Source organism: Aedes albopictus, chromosome 2 (genome assembly GCF_035046485.1).
Source record: "Aedes albopictus strain Foshan chromosome 2, AalbF5, whole genome shotgun sequence".
NCBI lineage: Eukaryota > Metazoa > Arthropoda > Insecta > Diptera > Culicidae > Aedes > Aedes albopictus.
In genome coordinates this window covers 442,460,044-442,482,877 of record NC_085137.1, presented here as the reverse complement: position 1 = coordinate 442,482,877, position 22,834 = coordinate 442,460,044, and the positions used below count along the sequence as shown (strand labels likewise).

The 22,834-nt window shown below is 40.6% G+C and overlaps 1 protein-coding gene across 10 annotated transcripts in view; it reads right to left on the bottom strand.

Moving 5' to 3' along the window:
* The window catches only part of LOC109397319 (EGFR adapter protein), a 275,114-nt gene that overhangs the window by 132,100 nt on the left and 120,180 nt on the right, over positions 1–22,834 (bottom strand). For 2 of the 10 annotated variants that reach the window (XM_062853755.1, XM_062853754.1), the window contains one exon: positions 19,084–19,126. The exons of the other annotated variants lie outside the window; for them this stretch is intronic. The gene's annotated coding sequence lies outside the window, so the exon portion shown is untranslated. The remainder of the gene's footprint in view (positions 1–19,083; positions 19,127–22,834) is intronic. 10 annotated transcript variants of the gene reach the window in all.

Genomic DNA, 22,834 nt, shown 5'->3' with positions numbered 1-22,834 from the left:
GGATATCATTTTTAACTTACTGAAAGAGCATAAAGGTTTATCGGCCGATCAAGCGATGTGATATTTTGTGAATGGTTTAGCAAACAAATGGATTGGGCATTTTATATTCTGAAAATAAAGGAAATATTGTCGTGACGTTGTGGTCAAGCCATTAGCTATTTAATGATTTAGAGCTGCTGCAAGGCTCTTGTCTGATGTCAAATAATATGCAGCCGTAGATGCTTTTATAAGGTTCATAATCAACAACTATGTTTATAAATGTGAACATGGCGAACAATGGTAATTAAGTGATATTATTACACTGCTAAGCAGCAGCAACAAAACAATTAAGCCAGTAATCTTAAACTATTTTTAAGCTACAGGGGATAGACAAAATGATCGGGACAGGCAAAAGTTTCACTTTTCGAAAAATGAAACTAGTTGTAACTTTTCGAAAAGTGCATCAAATACTCTCAAATTTGATCAACAAGTTGCGTATCAGAGGTCAAAATTTGAAAACGTTCGGACTTTTCTGCACGAAGATATTAAGTTTAAAGAAAAAATGTAGAATTATCCGATAGCCAACTTTTAGCTGTTATATCTCCGGATTGAATAAACCGAATGCAATGCAATTTTGACCATTTGTCACTTATATAATGAGCTCTGAAAAACGTTTGACTTAACTTTAAATTATGAACAATGGAAAAAGTTTTAGCGGTTTCATTTACTTTATGATTTTTTTTTATGTCTTTATTTATGAGATTTTCAGCCCGAGGCTGGTTCATCTCAGGATATGATTTTTTAGTAAATTGGTCTATTTCTAATATTCATCTCGTTATTTTTTTCAATTTATTGCCGGCTATGTCATAACTTTCCTTCAAAACATGTTTATATTCAAGTCATTTAGAGGGAATTGAAATGAACTATAATTAGCATCTTGAATATTGAAACGATGTTGAAATTGTGGATAACTTGGTGTTTTAATAGAAAAATAACCTAATTGTTATAATTTTCTTCCATGTAAAGAATTTTAAGTTAAGTCAAAAGTTTTTTAAAGCCTATTATATCAGTCATAAATGCTCAAAATTTCATTGCATTCGGTTCATTGAATCCGGAGATATAACAGCTCAAAGTTGGCTATCGGATAATTCTACCTTTTTCTAGAACCTTTTTAACTTCGTACCGAATTGTCCGATCTTTTCCAAATGTTGACCTCTGATACACAACTAGTTGATCAACTTACAGTGAAATTTTGAAAATATTTGATGCACTTTTCGAAAAGTTACAGCTAGTTGAACAATTTTTGGAACGTGAAAATTTTGCCTGTCCCGATCATTTTGTCTATCCCCTGTACTTGTTCCACTGTGAATAATATGTGGAATAACGGCACCTAATGTGTCGGAAACAGCTTATCTTCATACATTATTACAACACTATTAGGCTATTGATGGAAATATCTAAACAATTTTCTTTAAACTTTTGTTCGATTAGTTGTACAATTAAGAAAAATATGATGAACAAAAGTGCTGTTTTCGTTATTTGAAATATTTATTCGACACTTTTTTTTAACACATACTGTTGTTCAACTGTCAGTGCTTTTATAGAACACTTGTTAAAATGGCATGCTTATTAGTGGTTCTGAATTGTTACTTGGGGTGTGGAACGACATCTAATGAGTCAGAAATTGCTTTTCTTCCAACATTGTTAAAACATTATTATGCTATTGACGGTAATTCCTAAGCAACTTTCTTTAAATTTTTGTTCAACTGTTTATTAAATTAACAGTTATATGATGAACAAAAGTTCTATTTTAACCGTTTGCAATGCTTGTTCGCCACTTTGATCAACACATGCTCTTGTTCAACTGTCGGCGCTTCTGTAGAATATTTGTTAAACTGGCATGCTTATTAATGGATCTGAATTGTAACATGGGAGTGCAGCCTGGACATTGATGTCCTTCTGATTTCAGCTAGATTGAGGAGATACGACCCGAGCGTCTGATCACCAAGGAGGTGCGGCTCAAACACCGTCTGTTCTGCCATTTAGCGGCTGATTAAGAAATGCTCCATCACGCCCTGCTAGATCCAAGGTGGCCCCATCAGCGTGGTCGTCCCAGTGTTGGTTGGGACGTTAAACAAAACTGGCACGATGGCCCTCCGGCGAGACAGGAGTGTTGGCGTAGGCCCAATAAGCCACCCGTAAAAATCCCCATTGCGAATAACATAGGAGAAAATACGACTCGATACAATCGGCAAAGACCCACGCGACGAAATAAGGACTACGATTGGAAACTTGGAACATGGAATTGCAAGTCACTAGGTTTCGCAGGATGTGACAGGATAATTTACGACGAACTACATCGAGGCGTTGCAGGAACTTTGTTGGACTGGACAGAAAGTGTGGAAAAGCGGGCATCGAGTGGCTACCGTCTACCAAAGCTGTGGCACAACCAATGAACTGGGAACAGGATTTATAGTGTTGGACAAGATGCGACAACGTGTGATCGGGTGGCAGCCGATCAACGCAAGGATGTGCATGTTAAGAGTTAAGGGCCGTTTCTTCAACTACAGCATCATTAACGTCCACTGCCCACACGAAAGGAGGAGACCTGATGACGATTAAGAAGCGTTCTACGCGCAGCTAAAACAAACATACGATGGTTGCTCGCCGCGTGACGTGAAAATCGTTGTCGGCGACATGAACGCGCAGGTAGGAAGGGAGGAAATGTACAGACCGGTAATCGTGTGAAACAGCCTGCACGCCGTATCAAATGATAACGGCCAGCGATGCGTAAACTTTGCAGCCTCCCGTGGCATGGTAGTAAGAAGCACCTTCTTCCCCCGCAAAGATATCCACAAAGCCACCTGGAGATCACCGGACCACCAAACAGAAAACCAAATCGACCACATTCTAATCGACGGTAAACTCTTCTCGGATATGACCAATGTCCGTATATACCACAGTGCGAATATAGATTCGGATCACTACTTAGTCGCTGTATGCATGCGCTCAAAACTTTCGACAGTTATCACTACGCGTCGAAGTCGAACGCCGCGGCTCAACATCGAGCAGCTGCGTAACGTAGAAGTGGCTCAAGACTACGCGCAGCAGTTAGCAGTGGCCCTACCAACGGAAGAGCAGCTTGGCGCAGCTACACTTGAAGATGGCTGGAGGGACATCCGATCCGCCATAGGTAGTACCTCGGCTACAGCACTAGGCTTCATGACTCCGAATCACAGAAACGACTGGTACGACGGCGAGTGTTAACAGTTGAAAAACGAGAAGAATGCAGCATGGGCGAGAATGCTGCAACACCGTACGAAAGCGAATGAGGCACGTTGCAGACAGACGCGGAACAGGCAGAACTCAGTCTTCCGGATGAAGAAGCGCCAGCAGGAAGAACGAGATCGCGAAGCGTTGGAAGAGCTGTACCGCGCTAAGGACACACGAAAGTTCTACGAGAAGCTGAACCGCTCGCGCAGAGGCTTTGTGCCACAAGCCGACATGTGCCGAGATAATCACGGGAATATTCTCACGAGCGAGCGTGAGGTGGTCGAGAGGTGGCGGCAGCATTACGATGAGCACCTCAATGGCGACGTTGCAAGTACCGAAGGTGGCGTGGTAACAGATCTACGAGTATGTGCACAGGACGAAAGACTTCCGGCCCCTAACCTCTAAGAGATTGAGGAAGAGGTTGGCCGGTTGAAAAACAACAAAGCCGCTGGAGCAGATCAACTACCAAGCGAGCTTCTAAAATACGGTGAAGAAGCACTGGTGAGAGCACTACACTGGGTCATTTCCAAGATTTGGGAGGAGGAAGTATTACCGGAAGAATGGATGGAAGGTATCGTGTGTCTCATCTACAAAAATAGCGCGACAAGTGGGATTGCGGGAACTACCGCGCGATCACACTACTGAGCGCTGCCTACAAGATACTCTCTCAAATTTTATGCCGCCGTCTATCACCGATTGAAAGAGAGTTCGTGGGGCAATATCAGGCTGGATTTATGGATGAGCGCGTTCGGACCAGATGTTCGCCATCCGCCAGGTGTTGCAGAAATGCCGCGAATACAACGTGCAAACACATCACTTGTTCATCGATTTCAAATCGGCGTATGATACAATCGATCGAGAACAGCTATGGCAGATTATGCACGAATACGGATTCCCGGATAAACTGATATGGTTGATCAAGGCGACGATGGATCGAGTGATGTGCGTAGTTCGAGTATCAGGGACACTCTCGAGCCCCTTCGAATCTCGCAGAGGGTTACGGCAATGTGATGGTCTTTCGTGCTTGCTGTTCAACATTGCGTTAAAAGGTGTAATAAGGAGAGCGGGGATAAACACGATTGGAACGATTTTCACGAAGTACGTTCAGTCGCTTGGTTTCGCTGATGATATTGATATTATTGCTCGCAAATTTGAGACGATGGCGGAAACGTACATCCGACTAAAGAGTGAAACCAGGCGAATCGGATTAGTCATTAATGTGTCGAAGACAAAGTACATGATGACAAAGGGCTCCAGGGAGGAATCACCGCACCCACCACCCCGAATTAATATCGATGGTGATGAAATCGAGGCGGTTGAAGAATTCGTGTACTTGGTCTAACTGGTGGCCGCCAACAACGACACCAGCAGAGAAATTTAGAGGCGCATTGTGGCAGGAAATCGTGCTTACTTTGGACTACGCAGAACTCTACGATCGAATAAAGTTCGCCGAAACACGAAGTTAACTATCTACAAAACGCTGATTAGACCAGTCGTCCTCTATGGGCACGAAACATGGACCCTACGTGCAGAGGACCAACGCGCCTTTGGAGTTTTCGAACGGAAGGTGTTGCGTACCATCTACGGCGGAGTGCAGATGGAAGACGGGACTTGGAGAAGACGAATGAACCACGAGCTGCATCAGCTACTGAGAGAACCAACCATCGTCCATAGCGCGAAAATCGGGAGGCTACGGTGGGCGGGTCACGTCATCAGGATGTCGGATAGCAACCCGACTAAAATGGTTCTCGAGAGTCATCCGACCGGTACAAGACGATGTGGAGCGCAGCGAGCTAGGTGGGTCGATCAAGTGGAGGACGATCTGCGGACCCTACGCAGAGTGCGAAACTGGAGACAAACAGCCATGGACCGAGTGGATTGGAGACGGCTACTATGTACAGCAGAGGCCACCCCGGCCTTAGCCTGAACGGTAAGGTAAGTAAGCGATGGGCAGATAAAGATTCTTCTGACTAACGCTTCCTCTGTAGTACATACCATGAACGTTGGGAAGTTGTCTATGTAAAGTAAGATGCTGAGTAGTGCAGATCCAAGATCTGTACTACTTAAGTACTCCATCGAATTGGAGCCTCTCAAACTAATGTCTGAACTGCCCCAGATGATATGGTGGGCATATCACTACCAATAGTTAGCGGAAGTGCAGTATGAGATGACTTGTTTGAAAGCATCCGTAGGGGATGATTTATCATGCGATAAATTAACCGAACAATAGACGTATTTCGTGATGAGATTTCCAACAGATACATCGATTATGATATTACATACATATCTAGTGATTAGTTCAGAGATGAGTGTAGCAACGATTGCGTTGTTGACAAGCACACATGCTCGAGGCACGACACGCGAGTTTGCCATTTCATTTTTACTGAAAGTAGCAAACACCAGGTTCCCAAGGTTTCATAGATGGAACTGTACCATTTTGCTTAAGTCTGCAAAGATTGATCGTTGTTGTTCTTTTCGGGAATTTCTCCTAATATGCTGTCAGGGATATCTCTCTTGAAATTCCTTCGATGATTTCTTTTAGAATTCCTACGGAGATTCCTCGTTGATTTTCTCCCGGGATTCCTCATGAAACTCCTCCAGAAGTCCTACTAGTGTTTCTTCGGGGATTCCTCTTAGAGTTCCTTTAGAGATTTCTCCTGAACTACCTATAGGGTTTCCTCTTGAAATTCCTTCGGGGGTTCCTCTTGAAAATCCATCGATTATTTCACTTGGAAATCCTTTGGAGATTCCTCCTAGAATTCCTTCAGGGATTCCCCGGGGATTCCCCGGGGATTCCTGGAGGGATTTCTCCTGTAATTTCTTTGGGATTTTCTCTTGAAATTCCTTCGAGAAATCTGCCTGGAATTCCGTCGGGTATTCTTTCTGGACATCCTTCAAAGATTCCTTCGGAGATTCTTACTTGATTTTTTGCAGAGATTTCTTTTGGAATTCCTCCTAGAGTTTCTTTGAGGATTTCCCCTGGAATTATTTCGGGGGTTGCTTCTGGAGTTCTTTCAGAGTTTCTTCCTGGAATTCTTGTTGTGATTCCTCTTCATATTTCTGCGGTGATTCCTCCAGAAATTTCTCAAGGAATTCCTCCGGGGATTCCACCTAAAATTCCTTCGGGGTTTCTTACTGGAATTCCTTGGAGAATTTCTTCTGGAATTTATTCAGGGATTCCTCTTGATATTCTTTCAGTGATTCCTCAAAGAATTCCCTCACAAATTTCTCCTAGAACTCTTTCAGAGATACCCTCTGGATATTTTTCGTTGATCCCTTCTAGAGATCCTTTGGGAATTCTTACTTGAATTCCCTTGGAAATTCCCACTGGAATTCTTTAATGGAATCCTACTGGAATTCCTTTGGGATTCACGTAGGATTTTTTTTTCTGAATTTGCACTTGAAATTCCTGCGGGGATCCCCCTAAAATTCCTTCGAAGATTCCTATCCAATTTTACCCAGGGATTTCTCATGGAATTTCTTCGAGAGTTCCTCTAGGTGTTTTTTTATGATTCCTCCTAGAAATCTTTTGATTATTCCTTCACGAATAACTTTGAAAATTCTTTCTGGAATTTGTTTAGAGATTCCTCCTGGACTTCCTTCGTGGGTTCCTCCTTAAATTCTTTCGGGGATTCCTCTTGATATTCCGTCGTGGATTCCTCCGGGAATTCCCTCGGGGTATCCTCTTAGAGTTCCTTCGGGGATTTGTCTTAGAATTCCTTCGTGGATTCCTGCTGGACTTCCTTCAAAGTTTCCTCCTGAAATTTCTTCGGGTATTCCTCCTGATATGCCGTCAAGGATTCCTCCTAAAATTTACACGGTAACTCCTCCTGGAATAACTTTGAAGTTTTAACACTGGCGCCACATAGCGGCGGAATTACGCACGAAACTTACCACCATTTTATAGCCTGAACAACTTTGCTGAAGGTCTGAACTTTCCAGAGCATACGGTTTTAGAGATATTGTTTAGTAAATCATAAGGTTTTTAGGTGATGCCAAACTTTTCGGGGTGCTGCAATATTCAATTGGGGTGTTGCAATATTAGACAATGCGATTCCATATTTATGGCGGGTAGTGTATATGCTGAGATAACAAAACCGTAGCCACTACCAAAACTGGGTAAGATTAAATTCTTTGTAATCACAGCAAAAAAAAAAAAGAACAGCAGCAGTAAAACCAGTTTGGTGTCATTTGGAAAACGCAAAGGGCGATGATACACAGAATACACTGTGGAATACGAAACCATAAATGTCAAAATTTGAATAAAACAATAACATCTTCATAATCCCACCCTTATTCAGCCTCAAGTTTGAGACTAAAGAAGGGCAGCTGATTGTCTCAGAGAAACATAAGGTCCAGTGAGCCATTGCTCCTGTTAGCGCAGTAAGGGCAAATTACTGTGAAGGGCGCCCTGGTGCTCCACGAGCTCCTCTTGCTTTTAGATTTTTATTAGACCTCCTCCCCTAACCATTCATTCCTAGGCACGGATGTTCCTAGCATGAAGACGCATAACGCCATGAACTAGGGGTCGCCAGACTAGTGGACTCGTATTACTGGAACAGGCGGATCGTAATGCTATTCTTAACCAGTTGAATCAACCGCTAACGGCACTACACAGCTTCTAGGCTATAATCCCTTTGTTGAATTTACAAACTTTTGAAGATATTCTTACGATGTTTTTTTGTACAGAATCGTACTTTGAGTTGGTTTGATTGAGTTGCCATGGTGATCGACGAAAGCGAAAAATAGAGTACCGACATCTCCGTAACCTGTTGCTACATTTTAATTGCTTGTGTGGGAAGGTTGAATGCACATGGGATAATGATATACACCCATTTGATTTCACCCACCTTGGAAGCCATGATCCATATAACCACATCCTCAGATTTCTAAGCATTTCCCCCTCATCAACCTCGGCGACTAAATCACGCGGAACAAAACGTCGTTATAGTCGTCGTCGTCGGGCTGTCATAAGTCCTCCTGTCATGCATAATTAACTTATATGTGCGCGCTAAGCAGCTTAGTCTATAATGGTACCGGGCGGGACAACATGTTGCAGCAGCAGCAGCAGCAAACTACATAGTTGGTTGGAAACTCGTTCACATAAGCTTTTCCACACTTGAAGTGTTGTTATGTTTATTCAATTTTCTCCGGCGGCGGCGGTGGTACCGCAACCAGACCCAGGTCCAGTCGTGATGTGGTATATGCTTTGCCGGCTCGTTGGAGTTGCTCTTCAAACCACATGTCAGACGAAGTCCTGTGTGATTTCTTTCGGGACTCCCCTTCAGTCCCCTACTTCTGTATTTGCCAACTTCGTGTTCCACTGGAAGCACCGGGTAAAACTTCAACATAGTAGTTTACATTTGCCTCAATCGCTTTGGACTCACTTTATTGCATTGTTTTAAAAACTGTGGAGTCGCATATGTGGGCGACAGCAGGAAGCGGAGGTCGAGCATTGCACTTGAGTTCTTTCTTTCTTCTTCTGATATGGTCGTCATCGAGCGAACAAACTCTTGGTATTTGTGTGTGATGTTAGTTATAAATACAGGTGTGCTAAAGACCGACTTGGCTATTGCGGATCTTACGTGGAAAGGGCTCTAGCTTGGAAGTTGGTAGCAGCCAGCAGAGGTGGAGTCACATGTGTTCCAGTAGGAGAGTGTCGTGCCCCGTCGTACCTTTCAGTGCGCTGTACGACAATCCAGGGCACTGCTCTAAATTGCCCAGAAAACTAGAAACTGGGCTTCAGGACAGAGTGGGTGGGTAAGTGAAAGTGGAAAGTGTCGTGGGAGAGGGATTTTGTTTTATTACCTTGCTCTGCTCGCGAGCTCCTAGTTCCAGTCCTTGTTAATGATGAAGTGTGTTGCACTCTTGACCCAGTTAGCAATAGAATAGTTTGTTTTTCTGGCACTCAAGCAATGTAGGAAGTTCTGTTGTTGGATGTTTGAAACGACACGTGCTACCTAGTTTAACCAGCACGGGTTTAAATAGCGCAAAATATTACGACTGCAACTCTTTTGAAAGACTTTATTTAAGTTTTTTGCTAGTATGTCATGTTATACGAGTCGGAGTCGATCATCCGGAATCGGGTTCTGATTTCTGCAGCTTCCAAATCATACATGTGGCAAATGGAATGCTGTATACTTACTTACTTTCGGTTTTGGGCACCCACGGTGATGCAGAGGGCCGAATTGAAAGATCTCCATCCTGGTCGATTGCCAGCCATCGACAAGGTTGCACCGCCATGAGCCTCTGGGTCTGCATCTGCCGCGATGTCCTGCTGGGTTCCAATCTAACGCTTGATTGTAGATTTTATGCCCGCCCCTACGTAGAGTGTGACCGACCAACTTCCACTTTCGCTCCCGAATTTCTGTCGCTATCGGCTTTTGATGACATCGACGATGGAGCTCCACGTTGGAGATCCAATTGTGAGGCCACCATGCACGACTTATGTACCGCAGGCAACTATTGAATCAATACATAGTATTTATGAAGACCTGCAGCCGTTGAGTGTTCTCCACTGATACACACCAGATTTCACTGGCGTATAGCAGCACAGACTTCACGTTCGAGTTGAAAATTCGGATTTTTGGTGCGTCGACTAATCTGGTTGTTTTTCCATACATTTCTTAAGCTCGCAAAGGCAGCCCTCGCCTTCTTGATCCGTGTACCTATGTCGATTTTGGTGCCGCCATCGGCTGCCATTTGGCTACCAAGATTTTGGAAGCTTTCAACATTCTCCACTGATAAAAGGAATAGTCTGATAAAAGGATAGTCTATGTTTAAAAAAAGAAAATATGTTTGATGATCATATTGGCAGCTAGAATGTTATCCAGAGTTTGCATACGCCTAACATTCTTTTGAAAATAAATCGGTCGAACGGCACTCGGCCAAACGACATTCGGCCAAATGGTTTGATTCCAAGATCAACGAGCTTGATCTGCATATCAGAGCGCCGTTTATCTAGGAGAGCAACGTCATCAGCTTGTTTGGAGTCATTTAGGTGCTGCATGGTAATGTATATGTATATGTATAGTATACATCCTTGCCTCACTCCAGCAACGACCCGGATGGGATCGAACAAAACACCGTTGTGCAGTACTCTGCACGAAAATGCCCTGTACTTGCTTCAATGAGGCCGATGATTTTCTCAGGGAGACCCTTGCGCCTGATGGCCTCCCACATGTTTCCGTGATTAAGACGGTCGAAAGCTTTTTCTTAATCAATGAACACCAGGTATAGAGACTCTTGGAATTCATTGATTTGCTTCACAATGATACGGAACGTGACAATATGGTCCACACAGGATCGTCCGGCACGGAATCCTGCTTGCTGCCGTCGGAGAGTTGCGTCAATCTTCTCCTGTATCCGGTTAAGAATCACTTTGCAGAGGACTTTGAGAACAATACACAGTAACATGATGCCCTGCCGTTTATCACATACAGTCAGGTCACCCTTTTTGGGTACCTTTACTAAGACGCCCTGCATCCAGTTGGCCGGAAATGTCACGGTTTCCCATATGTTGCAGAATAATTTATGCAGAAGTTGTGCGGATACTACGGAGTCAGCTTTAAGCATCTTAGCTGATATACGATCGACCCCTGGGGTTTTGTTCGATTTTATGCTACGGACGGCTGTTTGTATCTCCTGCACTGATGGAGCTTCGGTGTTGACACGGGTAATGCGTCGAACCCTTGGCGGATCATGCTGAGGTATTGATGGCGTGGCCGACACTTGAAAAAGATTTTCAAAGTGCTCGAACCAGTGTTTCAACTGGTCAGCCGGGTCGATCAGTAACTGTCCAGACGTGTCTTTCACGGGCATCGTAGCATTCGTCTTGGTCCCATTAAGGTGACGTGAAACATCGTAGAGGAGACGGATGTGGCCGGTATTTGTGGCATTCTAGCCTTCGTTGGCTACGGAGTCCGCCAACGCAACGCTCTATCGTACCGTCTACATGAGCGTTTCACTTCCTTCTCGAGAGCCGAATAGCGCTAACGGGCTACGACTTTGGCTTCTCGTGTTTTTGCTCGCTCTATCACGGCTTTGGCGTTCCTTTGCTCCTCTATTTTCCTCCTGGTGTCATCTGCTTTCTCCGGGTGCGTGGCTCACTCAAATCATTCTCGCCGGTGGCGATGAACGTGTTCTTGATGGAGTTGCAATGATCTTCTACGCTTCCACCTTCCGGGATATTTGCCTCTATGTTTTTGTACAAACATATCAAAACTATGTATACAAATTTTCAGGGCTGTCATTGCTTCGCTAATGTAGGTCACAGAATAGACTATCAACAACATATGTACAGGGGATGGCCAAAATGTTTGGGATAGGCAACTTTTTTTTCTCTCACAAAAAAGTTAAACATGCTATAACTTTGCATAGAGCGCATGAAAAAATCTCAAATTTTGACTGTTTGTCAACCTATTATGTGTGCATCATTGGTACAAATTTGGGCTCGATTGATTAATATTTCGCAAAGTTAGAAATGTTCAGGTAAAACACTATTTTTCAGACAACTCATTTTTGAGGTGTGATATCTCGGAAACCAGTGAACCGAATTGAATGAAATTTTGAACGTACACTAACAATATGTAAATGCTTCACAAACTATTAAAACATAGATATTTTTTAAACGTTGAAAAAAGTTATCATGGATTAACACTTTTTGGATTTTTCTTGAAAAAATATAATATTTTTACATCAATGTCAATAAATTTTAGTGTTGATATCCAAAGACTTTCCACTTCTGTTCTCAAGTTATCTCTAATCAGATATATTAGAGCCTATTTAGATTGAAGGAAGAACACATTTAGTAATTTTTGTTTGGTATTGTAAATTTTACTTAATTTTCTCTATATGGGTAAAAATTTCAATCCGGTATAACTTAATTCGCCGTGAGAAAATATGTCATTTTATAACGTCGTATTAGGTATCAATATATTGTTGATAAACGTTAAAAAATTCATTCAATTCGGTTCACTGGTTTCCGAGATATGACAGTTCAAAAATTGGTTGTCTAAATAATAGTGTTTTACCCGAACAATTCTAACTTTACGAAAAATTAATCAATCGAGCCCAAATTTTTACCAATGATGCACATATAGTAGGTTGACAAACAGTCAAAATTTGAGATTTTTTGATGCACTCTATGAAAAGTTACAACATGTTGAATTTTTTGTGGGAGAAAAAAAGTTGCCTATCCCAAACATTTTGGCCATCCCCTGTATATACACTAATGAAAATAAAACATATTGAAATACTATGCAAACATGTCGAAAACTAAGGGTGATCTTTCTCCGCTTACACATTTCACATAATTTTTCCCAAGTAACACACTTGTCACAGAAAGGTCACGGCGGCGCAGGTTTTTGTTACACTGAAGTCACTGTGACTTACTTCTACCAAGTAAGTGTTTATTTGTTAGAAGTTAGTCACACTGACTTCTGCGCAACAAAAACATGCGCTACCGTGACTTTTCTGTAACAAGTGTGTTACTTGGGTTGCAATGTAAATCGGATTTGCACCACATAGCTTATTTGACCTGTAACCAGATCCTTTGCTCTCTTCCAAATTGTAAGCTGATTCGGTTGAAAATTGTGACTGCACCAGAGATGCATTTTGAACGCTCATGTTCTGTGAGCGTACCGAAAGTGTTGTTGGGGGTGGCGGTGTGTTTTAAAAAGGGCGACTTTTGCGATACATAATTTGTGGGGTTAGCATTTTCCCAAGTGTCCTAGAGGGCTGGTTTATCTGTGGTACTCCTAGGCTACTTTATTAGCTATAGTATCGTTTTATACAACTTTTCCGAATACCAATAAACGGGCTTGGTGGTCTAGTGGCTAAGCTTAGTTAAGCTACAACTTTTCCAAATACTAATTAGAATAAAGTTAATAATGATAAAACCATGCAGTGATCAATCATTACAAGGATTGCTTTCACATGTTTTCGGAAATTACAAAAGGAATCATTTTGAGGATTCTTTCGGTGGTTCATTTGAACTTTCAAACGGTAATTTCTGAAAGCAGTTCCTTCCGGAAATTTTTTCGATCACTCGTTGGGTACTCCGTTTGCAAATTTCTTCAAAAATAGTTTTAGCAATTGATTTGACCATTGTTATTTCCTTCGTAAAATCCTCTCGAGCTACTTGAGAGCTATATACAGCCATTTTTTTTCATTTGTTTTAACCCATTAACGCCCTAATAAGTTATTGTAGTCATTAAAACGGAAATCTACGGTGAAATTTTCGTATTAATACACAGTAGGGCATATGCACGTAAAATGCTGAAAAATATATTTCTATTTTTTTTTTGCGCAGCTATCTTATTTCTATGAGTTTTCTAAACCTATTTTAGATGACTGATCATGATGCAAGGACTAGTTGATATTCTCTCAATAAAAATACAGTTTGAAATGTTCCAGAAAGGGTTTACATTAGTAATAACTAAAAAAAATCTACTATTAGTTTATCACTGGATGGTTTTCAACAGTTTTGAGGCATTCCAATATGCATAATTCTAATAATTTCCATACACAATAAGTTGATATCCAGCATTCTAGTAATATATATTGCCCACCGTATCCTTCTGGCTTTGGCAACCGCAGAGCGTAGCGATCACGTGGCTCACCATCTGCCGCCACACACCGTTATCTTGTACAGCGCCAAAGATTATCCTTAGCACTCGACATTCGAAAACTTCAAATGTTTGCAAGTGTTCTTTGAGCATGGTTTATGTTTCATATGTATTCATATGTAGTAGTCATATACTATTGTGTGAAGAGTTAGCCTAAGTTAAAATTCACGAATAAAAATAAATTAAAAACTTACCGAAAACAAAAATAATCTATGTAGTCTGATTTTTGAGATACAGAAGTTCAGAATTTTTAGGGCTCACTAGTACTACCTAGCAGATTTGCCTAGAACCAACAGGTGCATTATCGGGTAGCTCTTGATATCCTGATCGACCTTGCCGAAGACAAAATTCTTCTATGTAGTCGGATTCTCAAGATACAGAGGTTTAAATTATTTATGACTTACTAGCGCCACCTAACGGATAATCCTAGAACCAACTAGTTCACTTTCAGATAGCTATTGATGTACTGATCAACCTTGCCGAAGACGAAATTCTTCTATGTAGTCGGATTCTCGCGATACAGAGGTTTAAATTGTTTAGCACTCACTAGCGCCACCTAAAGGATAAACCCAGAACCAACTAGTTCACAATCGGATAGCTATTGATGTCCTGATCAACCTTGCCGAAGACGAAATTGTTCAATGTAGTCGGATTCTCGAGATACAGAGATTTTATATTTTAGGGCTAACTAGCGCCACCTAACGGATAAACTCAGAACCAACTAGTTCACTATCGGATAGCTGGTGATGTCCTGATCAACCTTGCCGAAGACGAAATTGTTCTATGTAGTCGGATTCTCGAGATACAGAGATTTCATTTGTTATGGCTCACTAGCATCACCTAACGGATAAACTCAGAACCAACTAGTTCACTATAAGATAACTGTTGATGTCCTGATCAACCTTGTCGAAGACGAAATTGTTCTATGTAGCCGGATTCTCGAGATACAGAAATTCAATTTTTTTAGGGCTCACTAGCGCCACCTAGCGGATAAACCCAGAACCAACTAGTTTACTATCGGATAGCTGTTCTGTTGTAATTCTGCAAAGTGACGTAAGCGACATTGATAGTTTTGGCCCATTTTTTGGTTATTTTGCGTAAACCTCTTGCTCATCCTTTTCTTTCCATAGATGATAGATTACGACTAGATCTTGCATTCTAGTACAGCAAGCATACCACAGTGTTATGTTTACGCCAGATATTATATATAATATACCAAAAAATATCGGCATTTTGAATGGCGCTTACGTCACTTTGCAGAATTACGGCAGTGTTGATGTCCTGATCAACTTTGCCGAAGACGAAATTGTTCTATGTAGTCGGATTCTCGAGAAACATAGATTTAATTTTTTTAGGACTCACTAGCGCCACCTAACGCGCAGTGGGAAAAAAGGTATAAAACGCGAATAAATTCAATATCTCTGCTCGGAGTGGATGGATTCGAGTGAATTTTTGACACAAACTGCAAAAATCTCTACAGTTTCAGATAAGGAGGGTGTCATTCACCGCACAATGCTGAAAATTAGTGATTTTAGCTCGTTTTACCCCACTCTCTCTATCACACACCTTTTTGAGAAAAAGCTCATCTACTCCCGACTGGCGCGCAAAATAAATGACTTATTTAACTCGTATTTGTGTAAAAACTTCCATAGTATCGGCAATTTGACATAGGGTTGGTCCTTCTCTTATCGATTGCGTTCCACTCCTGGCGGAGATACATGTGAAATTTCAAAGAAATAGGGGATATCGGGGTTTTTTGAAGATATTTCAATTTTTAAAGCCGTGCGGTGAGCCAAATCAGCTCCATTCGATACTACGGAAGTTTTTACACAATCACGACTTAAAAAAATCATTTATTTTGCGCTTCAGAAATTTTCGAAAAAGGTGAAAAAGAGAGAGAGTGGGGTAAAACGAGCTAAATACATTGACTTCCAGTATCGTGCGGTGAATGACACGTTCCTTATCTGAAACTATAGAGAATTTTACAGTTTGTGTCAAAAATTCATTCAAATTCATTCACTCCGAGCAGAGATATTGGATTTATTCGCGTTTTATACCTATTTTTTCCCATTGTGTAACGGATAAACCCAGAACCAAATAGTTCACTATCGGATAGCTTTTGATATCCTGATCAACCTTGCCGAAGACGAAATTTTTCTATGTAGTTGGATTCTCAAGGTACGAGCACGACGATATTGGCAATGGCTGTTGACGAAACATCTATCAAAGCACAATGTTTCATGATCACTAGCGCCGCCTACTGGAGTGAATACGTTCTAAATTACGTACTATTGGAGAGTCCTTGATCTCCTGAACAACTTTGCTGAAGACACCAGTCTCCAACAATGTTTCATTTCTCCGTAGTTATCGCAAAAGTTACTGATCTATAAATAGATCACTGGGCGTAAATGGGTTAAGATGACTAAGCAAGAAAAAAAATTTTCATGCTTAAGGAATTATTAACTTCACCAGAAAAATGTTTTTGATAACTTTTCAGATAATTTCTTTGGAATTTTATGAATTACCAATCGGAATGAACGAATTTGAAGAAGGAATTTCCGAGTTCCGTTGCCGAAGGAATTTATAGAGGCATTGCCGAGCCTATTTTCAAAACAATCGCCGAGGGAATTATTGTACTTTTTTTTTAAAATATTTAACTACTGAACAAATTTCTTACGTAGTTGTCGAAGAAATAGCTATGGCAATGCCTATGGAGTACGTTAAAAAAGGGGACAGCTTTTCCAGAGGAATTAACCATTCCAAAGAAGTCGAAGTAGTTTTTGAAAATATTCTGAAGTAATTACCAAAGTAATTAAAAATACGCAGAAGTTATAATTGTTTTTTAACCCTTCAGGACGCGCGCCGTTGTAAAAAGTACAACACTACCAAAAAACCTCGCTCGTCGTATACAGCGCGAGCACGGTGCAGTTTCAGCTGCTCGATGGCGCGCGTCCTGAAAGGTTAAGAGAATATCCGAATCCAGATTGCTCAAAAAATTTCCAAAAAAAATCCGGAAAAAAATCCGAAGGAATGTATCGAGAAATTTTCAAAGAAATTGCAGGAGTAGTTTTCCAAAGCAGTTATCTTTTTGTCGGAATTCGACATTTTGAAGGGGGGCATTTTTTAAGAAATTGAAAAATTTTCAAGTGAAATTAGTGTCACCGAGAACATTTCTTAACAAATCCGTTTGAAGATTTTGCCTAATTGTTTGGGTAATTTTCCTTCAAATGCATTCATTATTTATCATGAGATTTGTTCCGGCCTTATGATGGTTTTTATAACCTCTTCTAGTCTATATGACTAACAAATGTTACTTGGGTTCTGAAGGTCAATGAAATTTGCCAAAGGAGTTCTTAAATAAGTTATTTGTCGAAAAACTTGCGGGATGAAATTCCAACGAAATAGTCAAAAAAGTAATTAAAGCAATTGCCTGAAATTCAAAGGAATTTCCGATGAAATTCCAAATGGAATAACCGAATCAATTTGTAGAGCAATATTCGAAGAAGTATATAAACGATTTGCCGACGACATTTCCCAAAAAGGAATTTAAAAAGCCTGAGATATTTTGGGATTTTTGAGAAGAACACGGTTTCTAAAGAAACTATCCAAGAGAGTTTTATTGAAATTGTTGAAAGAATGTTGAAAAACTCACGAAGAAGTGATCCTAAATATTTTCACAAGAATTACAGAGTAAATAAGAAATAAAGAAATAAATCCTTTCAGTACTGAACACCCATAGTTCCCCATACAAACTTTGATTCTAAACTTGGGAGCCGTGTCCGATATTTTCCAAAAAATCCTCCTCTTAGCCTCTCTGGGGCATTCAAACTTCGGGTAATTTTGGATACTGTTCCATAGGATGAACTACCGTCAAACTGTAATGGTCACTTGTCACACGGCATGTCAATTGAATCAACAGCAATTACGAACTTTCTTTTAGGATGTTAGACGATGGGAGTCGCTTGATAAGCTAGCTGATCCCGTGCTTTATCTTACAATCTGGTCATTTGATATTCCAAACACGCCAGGCCATAAAACAGGTGGCAGCGCGTTGTAGTTATTGTAAAGGTTTTCAATAGCAAACTCTTAGCTGTTGGAGGTTGTCGCTCTTTTAACTGTCGTCAACGTCTAAGACTACACTTTTACAGTTGAACAAAGAGCGTAAACCATAACGGCTCAATATAAGGAATATAAGGAACAACGAGTGGGTGGAAAGTATATCTAAAAAGTAAGCTCTGCATTCATCCAATCGATTCCGGCAATTAAGGAAATGCGATCCCATTGTTTGTTGCGTCAGAGGTTAATTTTATTTATGGTTCAAGTCGAAAACGGAGAAACGTCTAGCAAACGTTCAAGTACCCCGATATGAAACGTGATCCGGCATACACGTTTGTTCGACGAGGCGAGTAGTGTGATTGTTCGAGCCCCAGTTAGTCAGACTACCTGTCTGACCAAAAACATAAACTCTCCGCTCGAACCTCGGTTCGTTCAAGCCAAGACTCAAGAGTGCTAGTGGCGGTGGTCGCCCACAAACAAAAATATGCTAAATATCGGTAAGCAAACATGGAACATTGGAACAAGCAAACCAAGCGGAAGAAGTCACACTTCGGTGGCTCCTCCACTACCGAAGGAGTCGAGTGGGAGAAATGGGACGGACGACAGCGTACAATGGCTCTTTACCCCAAGCATGGAGAACACTCTACCTTTGCCACCTACTGTTTTGTTCGATTTCATTGAGTCAGCAGCTAGGTATGTTAGCTGAGCGGTCGACCACTTGAAACTCGGTCTAGGAGTGCGCGGGTTGGAAACAAGGTAGGTAGGTACGTGAATGTTCAAAGCTCATAAACATGAAATTGGAGAGCTTCTATGGATGGTTATGGTAAAACCGTTTGGTGTCAACTATGTCAACCGGGAAAAAAACGGGGTGGACGAAAGAGTGTGGTTTCCCAGTCAGACGAATGCTAGATTGATGCTTTTTTAGATAAAACTTAAACATTTCCAACTAAAGGTTGCACAGGCTGAACGAAAAGTTACGTTAGACAACACATGAAACAGTTATTGAGCTAGTACATAATTTTTCGTTCGATACTAAGTATTATTTGATTAGAACGGGCATAAATAATACAGAATTATTTCTCTGAAATACAGTGTTTCCCGACTATCGATGGATTTATGTACAAAGGTTTGAGAGATTGGATCATACCTGAAAATGCTGTAGAATGTATCCCTCCAACTTCATTGTTTACCTGAAAAATGAGGGAATAACATATGTCAATAATTAGTGATTGTATTATAATTGTAAAGTCATGCAAAGTTATGATACATTAGGAAACACAACTAACATTCATGGTTACATAAACCCTTGCAAAATCTGCTTTCCATTAAGGCTTTGGCACTGAAATATCAATCGCAAAGATTAGCATCATTCAAAGAAACGTTTCTCGCCATCCGATCATCTCCAATTTAGCTCATTTGGCCATCGATCGGCGACCAACTAGTCGGAGGAATCTCGAACGCACACATTCAGCTGGAATCGTGCACCCTCTCTGTTGTGGCATGTTTGGATTGATTAGTGTTGCAACATCACCGATTGACCGAAAAGCTTCAAACCATATTTAGGTAGCCAGCCATCCGTCAACAACGAATAGACGGAGGCGGCGAAGGTTCACCTCATGGAAAGGGAAACAAATCTTCGCAATGAATAAAGACATGAGTGGTAGCCGATTTTACCTCTTGATCCATTTCCGATCGCCGCCACTGACTGATGCACGCGGTTGCTGATGTGCATTTTGTAAATTTGCTGGCTCATAGCGAGTGAAGGGGACCGATTTTGCCGATCACACACACTTTGTAATACGATTTGAATCGAACCTAATAATTGTTCATTATTGTTCATTAAGTGGCGATTGAAGCGAGTTTGTGTGTAGTAGGTATATTTAGACCAACTGGAGGGTTATCTGTCGTCTGATCGGCCATGTGTATGATCGAAAAGATGTGTGATTATGTTTGAAGTCACGTTTCAATAGAGATGAGAAGGATCAAAAGTGCCCCATTGAAGGCTGTGATCGAAGGAACAACAACATGCAATAACATGTTCCCAATGAAGTTATAGGATTAGGAAGACGTAATTTGTAAGGCATGATGACGCAAATTGATGTTTGGAAAGTGAAACCATGCAAAACGTACATGACAAAACAAAACTAGGCTGACGAACCAGCCAAGGGCTGAAAGTCTCTTTAATAAAGACAAATCAATCAATCAACTAGGCTAAATTATGTGTGAATATTGTGTAACTCAATGGGGGGGTGGATTGGGCAAGCACCCTTAGCAAATTTGTACCTACTAGCTTTTATAACTAAACGCAACACGATGAAATTGAAATAACAAGTTCTAAAAGCTTTATTTAACTTTCAGCAATCACGCTGTTAAGTTTTGTACAATACGTTGAAAAAAGCTCGCCTGTTCTACACAAATTAACGTGGTGCTGGTAGCGCTGACCAATTTTTGGAAAATTTAGGATTTTTATTTACTCGTGCATTATTTCTTCTGGAGCTCAGATTTTTTTGCTATTATCTACAAAACATTCGTATGAAATTATAGCTGAACTCTTTTGGAAATAACGAACCTTCGGAGGACTAACCAAGGGCGTAGCCAGCTTTTCGGTCAGGGGGGGGGGGGGCAAGCACCCTTAGCAAATTTGTATCTACGTATCTACCAGCTTTTATAACTCAACGCAATACGATGAAATTGAATATAATAATATTGTATTATAAAAGCATTATTTAGCCATTCCGCAGCCACTCTGTTGTATTTTGTACAATACGTTAAAAAAGCTTACCTGATATACATAAATCAACGTGATTCTGGTAGCGGCGACAAATTTCTGAGAGATTAAGGATTTTTATTTACTCGTGCATTATTTTGTTCTGATTTTTTTTGTTTTGGAAATGTCTACAAAACATACATGAGTAATTATAGCTGATTTCTTTTGAGGGCTAACCAACAATTTCCTGGTTTCTGCATGAGTCCTTTCAAAATGATCTTTCAATACTATTCGCCGGAGCTTTTCTTCCAGAAATTCTTGGAATAATTAAAAAAAATCATCTGGGGAAGTTCTTGGTTACATACCTGAAAAGATGATAGAAGGATTTCGGAAATTTACGAGAGAACTAGAGTGTCCATCCCGGGACGTCCCGGGACAAGAATTCCCGGGATTTAGGGAATTTCGGAATTTTCCGTATCCCGGGATTTATTATTTGATTTCCCGGAGTTCCCGGGAATCCCGGAATGCATGATTTTATGCCCATTATTGGCGTTAAGTTTTGAAAATTCTTGATGGAGCCTGCAAGAGGACGATTCAGTTTTTGTTAACAACACATTCTCTTGACGACTTCTATAATTGCATCACAAAATCACGAAATCCTCCGTAACAATCAAGTAAACAAAAATTTTACTCACTCGATAATTATTAAACTTTGTGTGGGCATGTATTGTTTGGTTATCCAAATCATCGAGACAATACCTAGTTTACAGAAACATGTTCGCCCCTTTAGAAGCTCAGTCAAGAGTTATATCAAACAATATCTACAAATGCTAAAAGAATTTTAGGCAAATTGCATTCATATTTTGCAACTAATCAAAAAAGTACTGTTAGCTCTCCAGCAGCATATTGCAATTTAGTTTGGGGTCCCTATTATTTATAGGAATTCTGAAACTAAAAAGGCTGTTTTGATGAGTGACTACAGTGGTCCTCAGGCTTACAGTATACGCGGGCCACAATTGAATTTTACAAGAAGGCTGCGGGCCGCAAGCCATTTAAGAATTTATTTTGATATAAAAACTTTAATAGAGTTTCTGGATGTAATTTTGACACACAAGTCACCCTTTATATTCTACAGAATAATATTTAAGAGTCATTATTAGGCATAATTATTTTGCAAATGAAAATGATTTTTAAAGTTAACTGTACTGATTTAAAATAGCTTTTTGTTTATTTGTATCTTTTGCTTGGGAATAAATTCTTTACTGCTTAAAAGGGCTTCGATAAAAATGTTAGCTTTTATTTTATTTTTTTTGCAATCTTTCTAATATTTTTCGAAATCAGGTCGCGGGCTGCACTAAACCTTTTCGAGGGCCGCATGCGGCCCGCGGGCCGCAGTTTGGTGACCACTGGACTACTGTAACAGTAATTCCCCTCCATATTCAACAAAATGGATAGACAATAGCTGACAAATGGTGTTTTATTTGAAATTCATCTCAATTTCCTCTGAAATCTGTATTTCCTAAAAATCCCGGGATCCCGGGATTTCCCGGGATATGCTACAATTTTTATCCCGAATCCCGGGACAAGAAAAATGCCCGGGAAATGGACACTCTTGAGAGAACTCCTGAGTTAATTTTTAAAGAGAACCTGAGAGGCATTTCTGAAGAAATCATTTGAAGAATTTCTGGAGCAATCCATGGAAAAAATCCCGGAGCAAACCCTGGAAAACTTCCTGGATAAATCCTTGAAGAAACACCTGGATCAATTCCTGGAGTAATTCCTACAGGAATATCTGAAGGAAGTCCTGTAGAATCCCTGGAAGAATTCCTGGAGGAATCCCTGAAAGAATTCTGAAAGTATACCTGGAGGAATTCCTGCATAAATTATGGGAGGAATACCTAGGAAAATATCTGAAGAGATCTCATGAGGAAATCCTAGAAGACATCTTAGATAAATTTCTGGAGGATTAATTGTAGGAAATTCTGGGAGATATCCTTAGGCAAAATTCAAAAGAATTCCTGGAGGAAATCTTAGAGAAATTTCAGAAGAAAACTCTCGAGGAATTGCTAGAGGAAATCTAAAAGAAATTTTAGAAGGAAACCTTGGATGGAGGAATTTTTCAAGAAATCCCTGAAAAAAATCCTGGAGGAGTCCCTGAAGCTATTCCTGAAAAAATCTCTAGAGAGAATCC